This window comes from Cetorhinus maximus, chromosome 14 (assembly GCF_964194155.1).
Source record: "Cetorhinus maximus chromosome 14, sCetMax3.hap1.1, whole genome shotgun sequence".
Taxonomy (NCBI): domain Eukaryota; kingdom Metazoa; phylum Chordata; class Chondrichthyes; order Lamniformes; family Cetorhinidae; genus Cetorhinus; species Cetorhinus maximus.
In genome coordinates, this window is record NC_135892.1 from 98256688 (window position 1) to 98276413 (window position 19726).

Genomic DNA, 19726 nt, shown 5'->3' on the forward strand with positions numbered 1-19726 from the left:
TTCCTACTTCAGAGATACTCGACCAATTGTAGTAACTCATTGCCATATTTGACTGAACACAGACTGAGGATTGAATATGGGTTCATCCATATGGTGCAATACTGCTGTCATGTTTTGGGTCTTTTCTACCCTTCTTACTCTAGATCTTTTTAAGATGATTTAATCCAAATTCCTTTAGCTTTTGAGAGCATCTTCACTAACTTCAATAAAGTAAGGTTTCTACAACTTGGAGCAGTTTAGGAAGCACAGAAGTAGAGCTGGTTGAAGTAGAAGAGTTTCTCTATAATATAGACTGAGGATCTGAGAGATGCAAATATGAGACAACACCATACTGGTGGGAAGGTGTATTTACAGTGTAACAGACATACATAGCATTTTCCATTATAACATACCAATTATCTAGATGCAAACCAATAGTGTAGCTAAAAAGATCGAGGGATTTTGAACGTAAGTAAGTTGTACGTGTAACTACAATGCGCCCAAGCTTCCTCAATCTTTTATGCCCATCCATCAAATCTGCCGGTCAAACGGATCCCAGTATATAAAATGGACCACGCCTCAAGCTCTCGTATGCAAGCATCCTCCAATTGAGCTTGTTCATAAGTTTCTTAATATTGCTTCCAGGTTTTTAGGCATAGCAGGAATCGGTCATTTTTCTAGTCTTTTAATTGCAATTTGTTTGAGTGTTTTTGAAAAATCCTTTTGTTTTTTGAGATCTGTTCTGTATTATCTATTCCTTTGAATGTATTTTTAAGGCAAAGTAAAAGTTACTTTTAGAACTGAAAAACTACTCAAATTGCAGATTTTAAAAGCAACTGTGCCTGATGTGCATGGATGATGGCTAAGTAGATGAAACATTTAAATTTAAGGCTCAAGGAAGAATTGTACTGTTCTAGGTTCAGCATTTCCTTGAGCCCCAATTCTTTACACTGATTTATGCCCCTATATGCACATTGTAGGTTTGGGTGTATTCTAATGAGTTTGGGAGGTACTTTGGTGTAACCTTGCGTCAACAAAATGGGAGCAACTTTGGGCATGTTTTTGGGTGTCACTTGTAGTTGCTGCCAAAGAAGAAACCTCCAGGCTCTTGTGGATTATGACTTTAAAAAACAGTGTTAGCCAAACCAAGACACAAACAGCACGAGGAGGGTGGAAAGAAAATGCGCTTGCTCTCCTCTGAGCCACTGGAGGAACTTTAGCCACCAAAAGTTTTAATGCAGATCTGTTTGTTTATGTGGTAAGTTCAAAGAAGACTATTTTACTGTGTAGCAGATTAGCATTGTTACTTAGTAAACATGTTATTTATTAAGCAGGATTTGACTTTGTTGAATTTATTTTAACCAGGAAATTGTATAGAGTAGAGAATGTACATTGCACTATATATGAAAAGTAGTTAGCTTATTTAAGTTAACTTTCGACAGATTCTGAATACCGAGTAATAAAAGAAAATGAGCACTACAATATCATTTTCTAAAGATCCAATCGGCATTGAAATGCCGTTCTGCACTTCTACTTCAGAATGCTAGTATTGCACAAGACATTGAGAAGAGAGCTGTGTATGAAAGGGCCTCTTTTAATTCAAAAATATTGAACCAGCCTTGGATTTTGTAGCCTTACACTTTACATTCAAAGGGGTAGGATTATGGAGAAAGAGAAAGGAATTTAACAAGAGAAAGATGATCCTGATAGAGGAAACCTTTTGGATTTTTTTTAACCTGTATCTAATAATGAAGCATGAACTGCCAGGTGTGTGTTTTTCTGCTGCTTTTTCCTAAATTCCTAAAGGGGCCTTCCGTTGCTAATATATGTTCTTGGCACTAATTATTTCTGTTTCATATAATGTTCATTGTATATCAAAAAGGAACTGTCCAAAGTTGAAGATCAAACATAACATTGATGCCTTCAATTTATCTGAGGTAGGATAGTGCAATAGTTATGTTACTGGGCTAGTAATCTAGAGACCTCAGCAAATGAGGTGAGTTCAAATCCCACCATAGCAGTTTGAGTATTTAATTTCAGTTAAATAAAAAAAAGGGAAATAAAAAAACTAGTGGCAGTAAAAGTAACAATGATGTTATTATAAAAACCATATTAGTTCACCAGGATCCTTTAGGAAAGGAAACCTGCTGTCCTTACCCAGTCTAACCTCTTACATAACTCCAATTCCAACTGGAAATAAGTGTTAAGAATAAATTTTTTAATATAACAGTCATATTAACATTTAGGTTCATGGGACATGCGTTTATTGAGGGCATTTAAGGGTCACGTTGCTGGGTCTGGAGATAAGGAACAACAGATTTCCTAAAACCCTAAAGGACATTAGTGAACCAGATGGGTTTTTTACAGCAATCAGCAATGATTTCATTAGACTTTTAATTCTAGATTCTTATTGAATTCAAATTCCACCATTTGCCGTGGTGGGATTCGAACCTGGGTAATCCAGAGCATTACCCTGGGTCTCTGGATTACTAGTCCAGCAACAATGCCACTGTGCCATCACCTCCCCAATATTAATCATGAACAAGAATGATGAACAGATTATGGAGCTGAACAGGATAAGTAGGAGTTATATTATATTGTGATTCCTAGTAATCACCAATTGTAAAACTCCAACTTTGGAGTATTGTGTGCAGTTCTGGTTGCCTAACTACAGGAAGGATATCAGTAAGATTGAAAGAGTGCAGAGAAGATTTACTAGGATGTTGCCGGGTCTTAAGGAGTTGAGTTACAGGGAAAGGTTAGGACTTTATTCCTTGGAAAGTAGAAGGATGAGGGGAGATTTGATAGAAATTTACAAAATTATGAGGGGTATAGACAGAGTAAATGAGAGTAGGCTCTTTCCACTTAGATTAGGAGAGATAAACACGAGAGGACATGGCTTTAGGGTGAAAGGGGAAAGGTTTAGGGGGAACATTAGGGGGAACTTCTTCACTCAGAGAGTGGTGAGAGTGTGGAACGAGCTGCCATCTGACGTGGTAAATGCGGGTTTTAAGAATAAATTGGATAGATACATGGATGGGAGAGGTCTGGAGGGTTATGGACTGGGTGCAGGTCAATGTGATTAGCAGAATAATATTTCGGCACAGACTAGAGGGGCCGAATGGCCTGTTTTCTGTGCTGTAGTGTTCTATGGTTCTATGGTTCCAAGTTTTCTGCTTATGTTTGAATTGATGTTAAATAGCAACATAGCCCTTCATCTCTTACATCACTATAATCTTTTTGTCTGCCACTGCGTGAATGTTTTTGTATAAATCAATACTTTATACAAGAAAGCGTAACTGTTGCTGGTAGTAAACTGATACGATTTCTGTTATTCAAAAACACTTGGACTTGCCACTCCTGATATCAAATGAACTGCAAATTTGAACTTCCTGTCAAGCTATCTCTTATCTTATATTTACTTTGCAGTCTTTGGAAATATTTGTATCCTAGCTAGAGTCAGGGTGAAGGAGACCTATTCCAAAGCAGTCAGCCAGCATCTACTATTGCAGATCAAATTTTTCTTACATTATGCCTTTGGTCATAGATTAGCAATTTCCAAGTTATAGTGAACATAACATAAGAAATTGGAGGAGTAAACGACCATATGACCCCTTGGACCTGCTCCACCATTCAGTATGATCATGGCTAATCTTCTGCCTTAACTCCACTTTCCCTCCTGCTTCCCATATCCCTTGATCTCTGAAAGATAAAAATCTGTCTATCTCAGACTTAAATATATGCAATGATGGAACACCCACAAATGGACAATTCCAAAGATTCATAACCCTCTGAGTGAAGAAACTTCTCCTCCTAGTCCTAAATGGTCGACCTCTTGTCCTGAGACTGTGCCCCTGTGTTCTGTATTCCGCAGTCAGAGGAAACAACACCTCAGTATCTACTCTGTCAATCCCCAAATCTAAGCTGTTTTCATGCACTTCCTAACAGTTTGTGATCTTCTGATGCCTTATGTCATTTTAACAATTTCCAGTTTCCTGGCCTTAACCACCACCACTTCACTCTCTCCAATCCAATCTCTCTACTACTTCATCCCCCACCAGGATGGTCCAAGAGCTCACCATTTCATCCTTGAATAAAGGCCCAACCAGTCCCCATCCATCACCACCCTCCTCCTGGCTAATCTAGTTCCCTCAATTTCTCCTTTAACTTATCTTACTTCCCCCATATAAAAGGTGTTGCTATGGGTACCCACGTGGGTTCTGGTTACGCCTGTCTTTTTATGGGGTATGTGGAACATTCCTTGTTGCTGTCCTACTCTGGGCCCCCTCCCTCAACTCCCTCTGGCACATGATAACTGTATCGGTGTTATTTCCTGCTCTCGCCTGGAACTGGAAAACATTTTCAACTTTGCTTCCAATTTCCACCCTTCTCTCTGTAAGGATTCCATTCCATTCTCCCCCGTTTCTTCGTCTCCATCTGGTGATGTAATCTTCCACAATAGCGATTCTGATATGTCTTCCATTTTCCTCATTGGAGAAATTCCCTCACCCTGGTTGACGGGGCCCTCAACCATATCCAACCCATTTACCGCACTTCTGCTCTCACCCCTTCCCTTCCTCCCAGAACCACAATAGGGTTTCCCTTGTCTTCACTTTTCACCCCACCAGCCTCCATATTCAAAGCACTACCATCTGCCTTTTCTGCAACCTCCAGCATGATGCCACTACTAAACACACCTTCCCCATCCCTCTTCTGTCAGCATCCTGAAGGAACTGTTCTCTCTGTGATATGCTGGCCTACTGCTTGATCACTCCCAGCATCTTGTCCCCTTCCCACAGCACCTCTCCGTGCAACCGCAGGAGGTGTAACACCTGCCCATTTACCTCCTGCCTCTCCTCGCCATCCAGTGCTCCAAACACAGCTTCCAGGTGAAGCAGTGAATTACTTGTCCTTCTTTCAATTTAGTTTACCTTTTTCACTGCTCACGATGCAGCCTCCTCTACATTGGAAGACCGCATGCATGACCCCGAACTTCCTTTTGCTTGCCATTTTAATTCACCACCTTACACTCTCAATCTCAAGTTTGAGGAACAGCACCTCAACTTCCATTTAGGCTTTTTACAGCCTTCTGGACTCAACATTGAGCTCAACAAATTTAGATCATGAGCTCTGTCTTCCATTTTGATTCTTTTTTTACGATGTGCCAGTCTGAACCATACAGACATATGAACATACAAATTAGGAGCAGGAGTATTGTTATGAACAATGCATAATTTTTAAGTTGAATTTATATATATATATTTGCATGTTAAGAAAGGTAAAAATGGTTTCAGTTTCATTGTGGCTTTGTTTATGAACCTTGGTGCCTGGGAGTCTGAAATACGACTAAAAGATTTTGGGTCTTTTGGTTTTGTTTGTATATATACATTTTTAATAAGGTTTTACAACCCCTGAAGTTAGAGATGGGGTAAAAGGGGTTAAATATTTAGTGACTGTGGGGAGAAAAACGCAAAGTAGAAAAAACTTTGCTTTTGTCTAGTCGCAGTGATCAAGTGACATAGACACAGAGAAAAGATGGGAGAGAGTTCAAAGTGTGACAGAGAGAGGACAGGAATTTTAAGCTCTCTGATAAGGAAGACTACAAGGCTACTGGGGACAGTGGTTAACTGAATAATCAATTATAGGGCTCAGTAAAGTGATCAGTTTTGCAAAGGTGCTACTAGAAGACTGAGTTTAGGGAACTCTTTTTTTGCTCTGCAGTTGAAGAAACAGTGAGTTTAGAGTGCAGTTTTGGGTGTCTCGGGAGAGATACAAGTTGGGTGAGAAGGATCAAGTGAATGCTCAGGAATTCACCAGAAAAAAACATTTGCAACTCTGCCAGTCCCAAGTGAGAAGTCTATGTGTCAAGCTTGTGATAACTCTTCACTGGTTTATGTGTCTGTAAAGATACTGCTGGGGTAAAGGAATAGTGGGAATTTGAATTGTCATCTTTTGTTTGTATCGAGACCTTTCCGCCCTTTTGATCTTGTGAAATATAGTTCATTTTTCTTGTTCTAATAAAAGATTTTATTCTTTGTATTAAAAGTTCATCAGACTCCTGTGAATTTGTTCAGTAACTTTCCTCCACCATTTCTAAAAGAAAAAGTTAGGATCTATCAAGCCAGGTTTCAGTGTAGGATGTGACATGTCCTGTATTAACAGCAGCTGGGATCGTAATAGTAGGACATTCAGCCCCTTGAGCCTGCTCCACCATTCAACAAGATCATGGCTGATCTAACTGTAACCTCAAGTCCAAATTCCCACCTACCCCACATAACCTTTCACCCCCTTGCTTATCAAGAATTTATCTACCTCTGCCTTAAAAATACTCAAAGACTCTGCTTCCACTGCTTTTTGAGGAAGAGATTTCCAAAGACTCACGGCCCTCTGAGAAAAAATTTATCCTCATCTCCGTCTTAAATGGGCGACCCTTTATATTTAAACAGTGACCCGTAGTTCTAGATTCTCCCACAAGAGGAAAGATCATTTCCACATCCAGCCTGTCAAGGCCCCTCAGAATCTTGTATGTTGCAGTCAAGTCGCCTCTTACTCTTCTAAATTCCAGCCGCCAAGCCTAGCCTGTCCAAGATAAAAACGAAAAGCTAAAAGCTACTGCGGATGCTGGAAATCCAAAACAAAAACAGAATTACCTGGAAAAACTCAGCAGGTCTGGCAGCATCGGCGGAGAAGAAATCAGTTAACGTTTCGAGCCTTCATGGCCCTTCGGCAGAACTGAAGCATAGTTAGAAGAAGGGAGAAATATAAATTGGTTTAAGGTGGGGGGGTGGGGGGGGAAGAGAGATTGAGGGTGTGGTGATTGTGGAGATGAGCAGATAATCAAAAGATGTCACAGACAAAAGGGTCAAAGAGGTGTCGAAGGTGGTGACATTTGTCTAAGAAAAGTGCTAATTAAGAATGGAAGACAGGATATTCAAAGTACAGCTCTAGTGGGGGTGGGGTGGAAAGACTAACAAGGTTTTAGTTTAGATTTAAAAATAATGGAAATAGGTGGGGAAAGAAGAATCTATATAAATTATTGAAAAAAAAAGGGGGGGGGGAAGAAACGGGGTGGGGATGGGAGGAGGGGGAGTTTAAGATCCAAAGTTGTTGAATTCAATATTCAGCCCAGAAGGCTGTAAAGTGCCTAGTCGGAAGATGAGGTGCTGTTCCTCCAGTTTGCGTTGGGCTTCACTGGAACAATACAGCAAGCCAAGGACAGACATGTGGGCAAGAGAACAGGGTGGAGTGTTAAAATGGCAAGCGACAGGGAGGTTTGGGTCTTGCGGACAGACCGCAGGTGTTCCGCAAAACGGTCGCCCAGTTTGCGTTTGGTCTCTCCAATGTAGAGGAGACCGCATTGGGAGCAACGAATGCAGTAGACTAAGTTAGGGGAAATGCAAGTGAAATGCTGCTTCACTTGAAAGGAGTGTTTGGGCCCTTGGACGGTGAGGAGAGAGGAAGTGAAGGGGCAGGTGTTGCATCTTCTGCGTGGGCATGGGGAGGTGCCATAAGTGGGGGTTGAGGAGTAGGGGGTGATGGAGGAGTGGACCAGGGTGTCCCGGAGGGAACGATCCCTACGGAATGCCGTCAGGGGGGGTGAAGGGAAGATGTGTTTGGTGGTGGCATCATGCTGGAGGCGGAAATGGCGGAGGATGATCCTTTGAATGCGGAGGCTGGTGGGGTGATAAGTGAGGACAAGGGGGACCCTATCATGTTTCTGGGAAGGAGGAGAAGGCGTGAGGGAGGATGCGCGGGATATGGTCCGGACACGGTTGAGGGCCCTGTCAACGACCGTGGATGGAAAACCTCGGTTAAGGAAGAAGGAGGACATGTCAGAGGAGCTGTTTTTGAAGGTAGCGTCATCAGAACAGATGCGACGATTATTTATTAATTTTGCTTCCAATCTCCACCCCTCCATCATCTTCACATGGTCCATCTCTGACACTTCTTTTCCCTTCCTTGACCTCTCTGTCTCAATTTCTGATGATAGACTGTCCACCAATATCCATTACAAGCCTACCGACTCCCACAGCTACCTCGACTACAGCTCCTCACACCCCGCTTCTTGTAAAGACTCCATCCCATTCTCTCAGTTCCTTCGCCTCCGTTGCATCTGTTCTGATGACGCTACCTTCAAAAACAGCTCCTCTGACATGTCCTCCTTCTTCCTTAACCGAGGTTTTCCATCCACGGTCGTTGACAGGGCCCTCAACCGTGTCCGGCCCATATCCCGCGCATCCTCCCTCACGCCTTCTCCTCCTTCCCAGAAACATGATAGGGTCCCCCTTGTCCTCACTTATCACCCCACCAGCCTCCGCATTCAAAGGATCATCCTCTGCCATTTCCGCCAACTCCAGCTTGATGCCACCACCAAACACATCTTCCCTTCACCCCCCCTGACGGCATTCCGTAGGGATCGTTCCCTCCGGGACACCCTGGTCCACTCCTCCATCACCCCCTACTCCTCAACCCCCACTTATGGCACCTCCCCATGCCCACGCAGAAGATGCAACACCTGCCCCTTCACTTCCTCTCTCCTCACCGTCCAAGGGCCCAAACACTCCTTTCAAGTGAAGCAGCATTTCACTTGCATTTCCCCTAACTTAGTCTACTGCATTCGTTGCTCCCAATGCGGTCTCCTCTACATTGGAGAGACCAAACGCAAACTGGGCGACCGTTTTGCGGAACACCTGCGGTCTGTCCGCAAGAAAGACCCAAACCTCCCTGTCGCTTGCCATTTTAACACTCCACCCTGTTCTCTTGCCCACATGTCTATCCTTGGCTTGCTGCATTGTTCCAGTGAAGCCCAACGCAAACTGGAGGAACAGCACCTCATCTTCCGACTAGGCACTTTACAGCCTTCTGGGCTGAATATTGAATTCAACAACTTTAGATCTTAAACTCCCCCTCCCCCCATCCCCACTCCGTTTCTTCCCCCCCCTTTTTTTTTCAATAATTTATATAGATTCTTCTTTCCCCACCTATTTCCATTATTTTTAAATCTAAACTAACACCTTGTTAGTCTTTCTACCCCACCCCCACTAGAGCTGTACTTTGAATATCCTGTCTTCCATTCTTAATTAGCACTTTTCTCAGACAAATGTCACCACCTTCGACACCTCTTTGACCCTTTTGTCTGTGACATCTTTTGATTATCTGCTCATCTCCACAATCACCACACCCTCAATCTCTCTTCCCCCCCCACCCCCCCACCTTAAACCAATTTATATTTCTCCCTTCTTCTAACTATGCTTCAGTTCTGCCGAAGGGCCATGAAGGCTCGAAACGTTAACTGATTTCTTCTCCGCCGATGCTGCCTAGCCTGTCCAATCTTTTCTCATGACACAGCCTGCCCATTCCAGGTATTAGTCTAGTAAACCTTTTTTGAATTACTTCCAACACAGTTACATCTTTCCTTAAATAAAGAGACCAATACTGTACACAGTACTCCAGATGTGGCCTCACCAATGCCCTGTATAACTGAAGCATAACCTCCCTACTCTTGTATTCAATTTCCCTTGCAATAAACAATAGCATTCCTTTAGCTTTCCTAATTACATGATGTACCTGCATACTAACCTTTTGCGATTCATGCACTAGGACACCCAGATCCCTTTGCATCTCAGAGCTCAACAATCTCTCACCATTTGGATAATTGACAATTTCACATTTTCCTCCGTGTACTCCATTTGCCAGATCTTTGCCCACTCACTTAACCTATCTATGTCCCTTTGTAACCTCTTTATGTCTTCTTCACAATGTACTTTCCTGCCTATCTTTGTATCATCAGCAAATTTAGCAACCATACCTTCGGTCCCTTCATCCAAATAATTTCTATAACTTTTAAAAAGTTGAGGCCCCAGCGCTGATCCCTGTGGCACACCACTCGTTATATCCTGTCAACCAGAAAAAGATCCATTTATTCGTACTCTGTTTCCTGTTAGTTAGCCAATCTTTTATCCATGCCATTATGTTACCCCCTACACCATGAGCTTTTATTTTCTGCAATAACCTTTGATGTGGCACCTTATCAAATGCCTTCCGGAAATCTAAGTCCAGTATGTCCACCCATTCCCCTTTATCCATAGTATATGTTACTTCAAAGAGCGCTAACAAACATGATTTCCCATTCACAAGGCCAAGTTGACTATACCTGATTAACTTGAATTTATCTAAGTGACCTGTTATAACGTCTTTAATAATAGCTTCTAACATTTTTCCTATGACAGATGTTAAGCTAACTGGCCTATAGTTTCCTGCTTTCTGTCTCCCTCCCTTTTTGAATAAAGGAGTTTCATTTGCAATTTTTCAACCTAATGGAATCGTCCCTGAATCTAAAGAGCTTTGGGAAAATTAAACGCATCAACTATCACACTAGCCACTTCTTTTAAGACCCTAGGATGAAGTCCGTCAGGACCCATGGACTTGTCAGCCGACAATTGCAACAATTTGTTCAGTACCGCTTCCTAGGTGATTAATTTTCTTGAGTTCCTCCCTCCCTTTTATTTCCTGATTTACAGCTATTTCTGGGGTGTTACTTATATCCTCTATAGTGAAGACCAATGCAAAAAAGCTGTTCATTTCATCTGCCATCTCCTTATTTTCCATTATTAATTTCCCAGACTCACTTTCTATAGGACCAGAGCCCACTTTGTTAACTCTTTTTTTAAAAATAGCTATTGAAGTTCTTACTGTCTTTATATTCCTAGCTAGCTTTCTCTCGTACTCTAATTTTTCCTTCCTTATTAATCTTTTAGCCATTCTTTGCTGTTTTTTATATTCTGTCCAATTTTCTGACTAGCCACCCATCTTTGCGCAATTATATGCTTTTTCTTTAAGTTTGATGCTATCGTTAACTGTTTTAGTTAACCACGGATGGTGAGTCCTCCCCTTGGAATTTTCTTTCTCGTTGGAATGTATCTATTCTGTGTATTCTGAAGTATTCCCTTAAATGTCTGCCACTGCATCTCTATTGACCTATCCCTTAACCTAATTTGCCAGTTCACTTTAGCTAGCTCTACTTTCATGCCCTCATAATTGCCCTTATTTAGATATAAAATACTAGTCTTGGACCCATTCTTCTCTCCCTCAAACTGAATGTAAAATTCAATCATATTATTATCGCTACTACCTAGGGGCACCTCCATTATGACGTCATTAACTAATCCTATCTCATTGCACAATACTAGGGCTAGAATAGCCTGCTCTCTGGTTGGCGTCAGAACATGCTGTTCTGACAAGCTATCTTGAAAACATTCTATGAATTCCTTAGGCAGGCTACCTTTGTCCATCTGATTTTTCCAGTCTATATGTAGGTTAAAATCCCCCAGGATTATCGCCATACCTTTAGAAACATAGAAAATAGGAGCAGAAGAAGGTCATTCGGTCCTTCGAGCCTGCTCTGCCAAACAGTATGATCATGGCTGATCCTCTATCTCAATGTCATACTCCTGCTCTCTCCTCATACCCCTTGATGCCTTTAGAGTCCAGAAATCTACCTCTTTCCTTCTTAAATATATTCAGTGACTTGGCCTCCACAGCCTTCTTTGGTAGAGAATTCCACAGGTTTTATTGTTTTAATAATACTAATTTCCTTCAATTCCTCCTTCTCACTAGACCCTTGGTTCCCTAGTATTTCTGGGAAGTTATTTGTGGCTTCCTCAATGAAGACAGAACTAATGTTGTTGTTAAATTGCTCTGCCATTTCTTTGTTCCCTATTATAAATTCTCCTATTTTGGACTGTAAGGGACCAACATTTGTCTTCACTAATCTTTTTCTTTTTACATATTTATAGAAGCTTTTAGAGTCTGCAAGCTCCCATTATTTCATCCTTTATACCCCGTCATACTGTGTGGTTACACCACACTCAGAAGTGATGGCTTGCCTTTATCATTTCTCATCTCTACCCAAACCACTTCTACATCCTGGTTTCCTGAACTTAAGTCATCCCTCTCTATTGTGCTAATACCATGATTCATTAACAGGGCCACCCTTCCAACTTTCCCAGCTTCCTGTCCTTCTTAAATGTAATGTACCCTTCAATGTTCTTGTTTTTCATGTTTTTTGCTTTCGGACAGAGCCGTTCACTCTCACTCTGGACAAATGCTTTGCTACAACCATTATCACTCTCTTTGCCTTTTGTTCCATGACATCTTTATTATTTAATCTCTCCTGTCCTCTACCTTAGTCGAGACCTTTCCTTTTGCTCTTCCTCCCCCTCCCCCCTTTCAACCACATAAAACTCATCAGAACTAAAGGAACGTAGAAATGTGAAGAGTCATTTTTTACTTGAAACGTTAACTCTCTCCACAGAGGCAGCCATACCTGATGAGTATTTCCAGCACTTTACAACATCTGCAATATTTTGCTTTTATTTAAAAGTTTCTGTCTTAACATGGTATGTTTTAAAATTAAAGAAAATTATTTATTACATGTGTGCCATCCTGCTAAGCTTAAAAAAAGTCTAGTTTCTAATAAACTGTTGCAAAATTATTATCCATATGCAGCCTGAACTGGTATGAATCCACCCCCACCCATATATAGATCTTTCCTCCACCTGCTGAGTTTTGATTTTTACCATGCATAGGAATAGGGGGCAAGTTCAGAGGCAAGGAGCTTTCTCACTGGGAAGAAGAAACAATGGAAAATATAGGTCACCTCAGGTGATCATGTTCCTGCTCTTTGCCACACAAGGTGTTTCTTAAACTTTAATGCCATCCTGTACACTCACTCATGCTCTCCCTGCATCGACAACAATGTTGAAGTCAATCATTCCACCATTCCCTAATCTAATTTATTAGCGCTTGTTCCACACAACGCATTCCTTACCTTTCATCTCTCAATTGACCCATCACCTAAGTTTCTCAATTTATTTTTTTAAAAAGTAGCTTTCTTGGAACTTACCTTCTAGTCAGAGTATGATGCATGACTTAGAGTGACCTAAAGGGTGTGGAATTAGTAAATGGCGTATAGGATTTGGGGAGGAAAGAGTTAAAGAAGATATTGATGCCCAAGTATGAAAAGATTACACATGAGATTGTTTTGTTGAAATATATATTTCATGAATTGGATAATAATTTTTTAAAACCAAATTAAGTTCAATTTCTGCTTGGCAGATTCAGGAAAACCGAATCTAATCTAATAAATAAGTAACTGAGTTATTATTATACAATAAAGATACATTAAAAATAAGAGTGCGAAACTCTAGGGATACGTGCTGAACCCCCCCAGAGATGTCGCAGGTGTGTTAGTCTTCATGATTTTCCGCCTAATAGTCCTTGAAAGGTGTTTTTTTTAACATTTTAAATTGAAAGTCGCAAAATGAAAAACACAATAAAGGGGAAAAAGTACCGAATATCCACAGTACTTGTCTCTAGAGTTGTGCTGTCCTTTGCTAACTGTCTATTAGTGTCCACTTCAGATTCCCTACAACCAATGTCCGTTCTATACGGAATCTTGAATGATTTTGCCCAATACCTCATGTTCAATAAATTCTGCGATATAAAATGTTGTGATTTGAACACATTTTTTCTCCTGATCTTAAAAATATGAATTGATGGAAGATTGTAAAGAATTACCAAATCAATACAATTAAAGGTACTGAAATATTAACCGGAGTTCTTGGTCGTCATGATTGAGTGTCTAAGTTAGTTGCTTCTCAGCTTATTGCCAGAAGTTGTGTAGCTTGGTGGCATAAGGGGGAGAAGGAAATTGAGAGATGGCATACAAAAAAAAACACACAGCATAGAATTTGGAATGCTGTAGGATACTCAATGAATTGGAATTAATGGTCTTTAAAGGGAGCATAGACTCGGACGTATTACCCCATGTATGTTCTAATGGAAAGCTGCTAGTTTAAAAGGCAAAATGGTTCTCTTTTTAGACACTGCAACTAATTCAGGATCAACGATGAACGTACTTCAAACAAAAGTAATAAGTTTAATTAGGTAATTAACTAAACACCCTGTGTGAATGATGATTAGGTGTTCCATGAACAAAACAAATTATTGAATTTGGCATAGCTTCCTACTGTTGCCATACATTGGATAATCCTAAGAGGCATTATTCTTTCTCCACAGAAGTTTGGAATAGAGGTCATATTCTACTACCACCACAACTAATAATGCAAATATCCATTGCTTGTCCCCTAGTATGATTGGCCCAGCATATTGGGTTGCAGAAAGGCAAGCAACTACTTCTGATGCTCTGGACTTCCAACTGTTCAGTGGATAGTTTTCTGTGTATCTTTGTTGTGGTCAGGGAATGCTAGTGTTGCACTGACAGAATCTATGTGGGGTGTGCTGCTCACTATGCCACTTACGATGATCTCACTCCTGCTATCCTCCTAGTGAAGGCTTAAGCCCTCACTTGTTAGATGATGACTATCCTCTGGGAGGTGGTGGTGAGGGGTGTGGGGTAGTGTAGGAGGTAGGTGGAGTAAGTTAGTTGGAGATCAAGGTGACCAGTTCAGTGGTGCAAGTTCAAAACCAAGTGAGCTTGTGGATCCTGTAAGTAAGCAGGTTCACTGTAGCCCAAGGTGACTGGCTAGGTAGCCTGGATCTTTAATGGAATCTGGAAGACTAGACTTGTTATTGGTGATTTGGATCTTCCCACTTGCTCCAGCTAACACTGTAAACCAGTGCCTAATGGTTAGATAATCCAATCTGGATAAGCAGCAGAAAGCTTACAATCACTCAGCACTGGAAAACTACACTCTTTTACCTGATTGACCTCCAGCAATGCCAATGGCCCATAAACCATGTCTCTTTCAACCTGCACAAAGCTCTCTGATTTTGAGTAAATTGGGGACATGGCGCTAATGGAACAAAGTATACACTTTGTATTGACAAACAGGAGCACTCCCCAAGTGTTTGATGTCTCCGTAACTTGCTTGGACACTCATACACATGCTTATGGGTTGCTGCTAATGTTAAATACTTACTGACCAAGAAAAAAATGCCACCACTGGAGCATCAACTTATCAGAATAGAATGATTACATTGGACTTGCTGCCAGCAGAGAAGATTGAGAGGGAAAATGATCCTTGTCTTTAGAATACTGAATGATATGGATAATGTAAAAAGCATGTTATTTACCTTCAGCCGTGATTTCAAAAACTAGAGACAGTTAGTACCAAATTGGCAAGCAAATTGGTTGGTGGGGGGGTGGAGGTAACTAGACACGGGACTGAGTTTCCACTTTGGGCTCAATCGTTGATCTGAGCACACATTGCGCTCAAAGTTGTGGTGTCTAAAGTTTCCACTCAAACCTATTTGCATATCACCACATGTAAAATCTGTCATGAACCAATGCAATTAGGCAGCATTTTAGGATAGAAATTTTTTGGTTTTTAACTTTTTTTTTAAAAAGTCCTTGATATATTTGACTGGTAACCTGGTGCATTTAGCTTAATAAGCTGAAAATTGGTTTATCACAAAGTGTTTTTAGTCCATGTCAGTCTACCACATTAGAATAATCTGATTTTAAATAACTGAAAATGACTTTTAAAAAATATATACAGAACATTTGCTGGTTTAATTGGTGTACAGTAGTCAGTCTCTTAGTAAACTAAAAATTATTTTCAGAAGCATTTGAAAACTGTAAGTTAGTGCCCTAGCACCCAAAAAGAATCAGTTCTTTAAGAGCCTCCTTGAAGGCCCGGAAATGCGCATCATTAGCAGAGCTCACAATGGTGGTGGATTTGATACTGTGGGCAGTTTTGGGGAATGGAGCCAGTTTCTAGCGTGATGTTTTTTAAACTAGGGCAAAAGATTGCGGAAATGATTTGAGCTGGATGTAAGTTGTGCTTAAAATCCGCTGGTTTCTGGCTTCTGATTTCGAGAGAATTGCACTGATAAAACCAGTGCTATCTACTGGAAAACTACCCCAGCTACTTTTCTTCCTCCTCACCATTTCCACCCCACCCCCAACAACTTGTCAAGTAGACCCTCATTAAAGAGAGTTAATTATATGGGCATTTTCAAATAAAGTTGGTTGATAAGAAAAATATAAGTTTGGTGCAGATAATCAAATGCTACATATAACATTATAGTTTCAGTCCCCCGTCACCTCCCTCAGATTCCATGACTGTACAAATTATACTAGCATCTTGAAACTGATGTTTTTTAGTCTGGTATCATACTTCATTTTCTTGTCACAATTAGTCATTCTTACAGCGAGCTACCATAGTGAAACTCACTTCCAGAGATGACAGCCAATCCCAATTAAACACTGGAGCCACTTCAGTGATTAAATGCAATGGTTGACTGACCAACCGATTATATTAGCAGCAAGAAGTACCTGGACTTGAAACTGCCTGTTGTACATATAATCTTATTGTAAACAAATTTTAACATCAGTGGGCCAATGTTATATCCTGTTACCTAATGCAATGTTAGTATTAGAAGCTAGTTAATGACTTTATTTCTAGATCAATTCCAATTTACAGACCTGTGATATTACCACAGATACAATTAGTGGCATTAATATTATAACAGCAATAGATTATGGGTGCTCTTTTTGTTATGCAGGCATTCCAGTTCTATGCTTTGTATATTATGGGCTTATTTTTTCCAGTAATTAATAAGTTAATGACAATTTTTTTTCTTTTTGACAATCATTTGAATGTTCCCCCTAATATTAAGAAACGTGAATTTCACTCACTAGTTTCCTTTTAAAAGAATACACTATTACATTTGTACATGAGTCCTATAGTTTTAAAATTTTGCTTGTACTTTTATATTTAAGTTCCTGCTAAAATGTCCTGCAGCCTGTTCCACCATTTAATTAAATCATGGCTGATTCTGTACCACCTTTGATCCTATATCCCTTGAGACCCTTATCAAATATATTTTAAAAACCTAATCTCCATCTTGAAAATTTGAATTGATCCAGCATCTGCAGCCTATTTGAAGACTTGTGATAATGGCTTGATTGTCCTATAGCTGATTGGTGGCTGGATAGGAGTGATGCAACAGCAGCAGGAAAATGTACACTTGTGTGGTTCTCAAGTTATAAATACCAAACTAATGTTAGTGTACTTCTGTCAATTTCTCATACTTGGAGTTAATGCACAGTTGCATTTGATTCTTCTTCATTCAGTCCATTAATCTTTTAATAATCTAATATTTGGGAAGGTTGCTACAAGCAACATTAGTAAAATATTGCTGTATGTGTGGACTGACAGATCAGACTGCTTGTAACCAATCACCATCCCCCATCAGGTGGTGGACCTAAATTCCTAAACCATTGGTTGTTGGATCGGAGCAGCAAGTAAATTCCACGACTTTGTTGCTGTTTTTGAAGACAATTATTGGATTCTTTATCCTGCGGAGTTGCTGTTGAAAACATTCATGGTATTGAAAGCAGTAACCCAGCAGTTATAACAAGACCATAAAATCAGAAAGTAATTTAACCATTATCAGCTGCCAAGGGGAGGGATATGTAAAATATTAACAGACAAGAATAAAATTGATACAATCAATCCAGGAATTTTAAAAAGGAAAATCCAAATTTTGAACAATTCAAGAATCAACAATGTGACAAAACACCAATGTTAATCTGAATGGGTCATGTACAAAAGAACAATCGTCATGCAATTCAGAACCAGAAACCAGTAACCACAGGCATCGATCCCAAGAGAACTTGGACAAAAGAACAATTATTATATGATCTGGGAATAGTTACTTGCAGCATGTGAACCTTTGACTTCTGGTTTCAATCAGCTATTCTCACTTGATCACTTAGGAATGTCACTGTGTATAGGGAGATGTTTAAGGTGACTTGAAACCCAGTCAGATCATTTGAGTTGAGGCAATGAGCCAATGTTCTGGAAGAATATCGACATAGCCCTGAAGACAAAATTACATACAATAACTTGATTTCCTCTAATGATTACCTCTTAAAGACAAATTTACTTGCTTGCCTTTGTAAAGCTTGAACATACATTTGAATGATGCATTTATTTACCAGAGTAGTTGATTGTTGCAAATGCAAATCCCCATTTCTGATGGATTATTTTAGCCCTGCAATTTCTCTCTTTTTCCCACCTATGGATTTTCATCCTCTATTACTTGTGGCACTTTTGACATGTCATTAGAACAGTTTGATACTTGTAATAAAAACAAAAAATACTGGAAATATTCAGCAGCATCTGTGGAGAGAAACAGGGTTAATGCTTCTGGTCAATGTCCATTTATCCCAATAATGTGTCCTGATGAAAGGTCATTGACTTGAAACATTAACTCTGTTTCTCTCCACAGAGGCTGCCTTGACTTGAGTATTTCCAACATTTAATGTTTTTATTTCTGATTTCAGGCATCTGCAGTATTTTGTTTTTGTACTAGAGTTTTATACTTACGCTCTTTATTTTTCTTGCTCTATAGCAAACATGGATTGTTTTATTTGACCTGCTATATCTGCTTTAATGTTTCTATCCATGCTCACTATTTTTATTTTTTGTGCATTGTTTTTCTCAAGATGTGCTCTTCGATGCTTTTTTCCCCTCACTGTTTTGTTTTCCTCTTGTGGTTGCCTCTTTCTCCTACTTGCACTTCCTAAATGCATACTAGCTGCTTTCTCCTTCATGTGTTCTCACTCTTGCTTGTGCTTGCCATTTTTTTACCAATATGTATTTGGTAATATTCATGCTCTTTCTCACAATTTTTCTTTCTCGTGTGCTCACCTTTGTCTCACACGTTCAGCATTTCCAGCTCATTTTTCTCTCAATTTCTATTTCTTGCACTGTTTTTCACACTTTTCCTCTTGCATGTATGCTTTCCATTTTTTTCCATGCCAGATTTCCATTTTCTGTCTTGCACACTCATTTTATTTTCACTCATATTCACTGTTTTACTCTGGCGTGTTCTCCATTTTTTTTTTCTCTTTTGAGTGGGGGTTCTTTGTTTTTATTACTTGGTCTGTTTGCCATTCAACTCGCCTTCATGGACAGACCATTATTTTCACTTGGGCCTTGTCATTCTTGCATCCTCTCTATTTTCTCTCTTACTACCTTTTATTTTTGCTTGTGAAATCTCATCATTTCTGTTCCTCTTTCACACTCACTGCTCTTTGCTATCTGTCACAGTAATCAAATCTGCTTTTGTATAATGTGAATAAACTAAAACATTAAAGTTTGTTTGAAAGTTTTCATGGTGAGAATGAAACAGTTGAATGAAACGATTTTACTGTTACACCGTGTAAAATTTGCTCTGAAAAGAGCAGTTATCTTATGAACTTCTTAGGAGAACTGGGTGGGCCTCAACGTTTCAGACAGTGTACTGTGCTCATTTTCTGGAGGAATGAACAACTTTCCATACTATTTTTCGATGTTCTCATTGTAAAGTCTCACAGTGGCACGCCAATACATCAACTCTACCAAAAGCCTACTCGTATTGACAGATATCATAACACACAAGTAATAGTTGATCTCATGTGAGAGTTGACCTCTGACTTTTGGTTCCAAGATCCTTAGTTTTTCATATATCGCATGCATAAATCGACCCCTGACTTTTGGCCAAAAATCCTTCATTTTCTATATACCTTGTGCTTGTTTTGGGAGCGGGGTTAGCGGGAACAGTCCAGTGAGTCTTTTTCACAATTATTCTTTTCTCATTTAAACAATCAGAAAGAGAGAGCCTGGGAGTTCATACATAGAAACATACATAGAAAATAGGAGCAGGAGTAGGCCATTTGGCCCTTCGAGCCTGCTCTACCATTCATTATGATCATGGCTGATCATCCAACTCA

The 19726-nt window shown here is 40.0% G+C and overlaps 1 protein-coding gene across 1 annotated transcript in view; it reads left to right on the forward strand.

The window, feature by feature from the left end:
- slc30a6 (solute carrier family 30 member 6) overlaps positions 1–19726 on the forward strand; it is a 148721-nt gene that overhangs the window by 28998 nt on the left and 99997 nt on the right. The gene's annotated exons all lie outside the window — the stretch shown is intronic.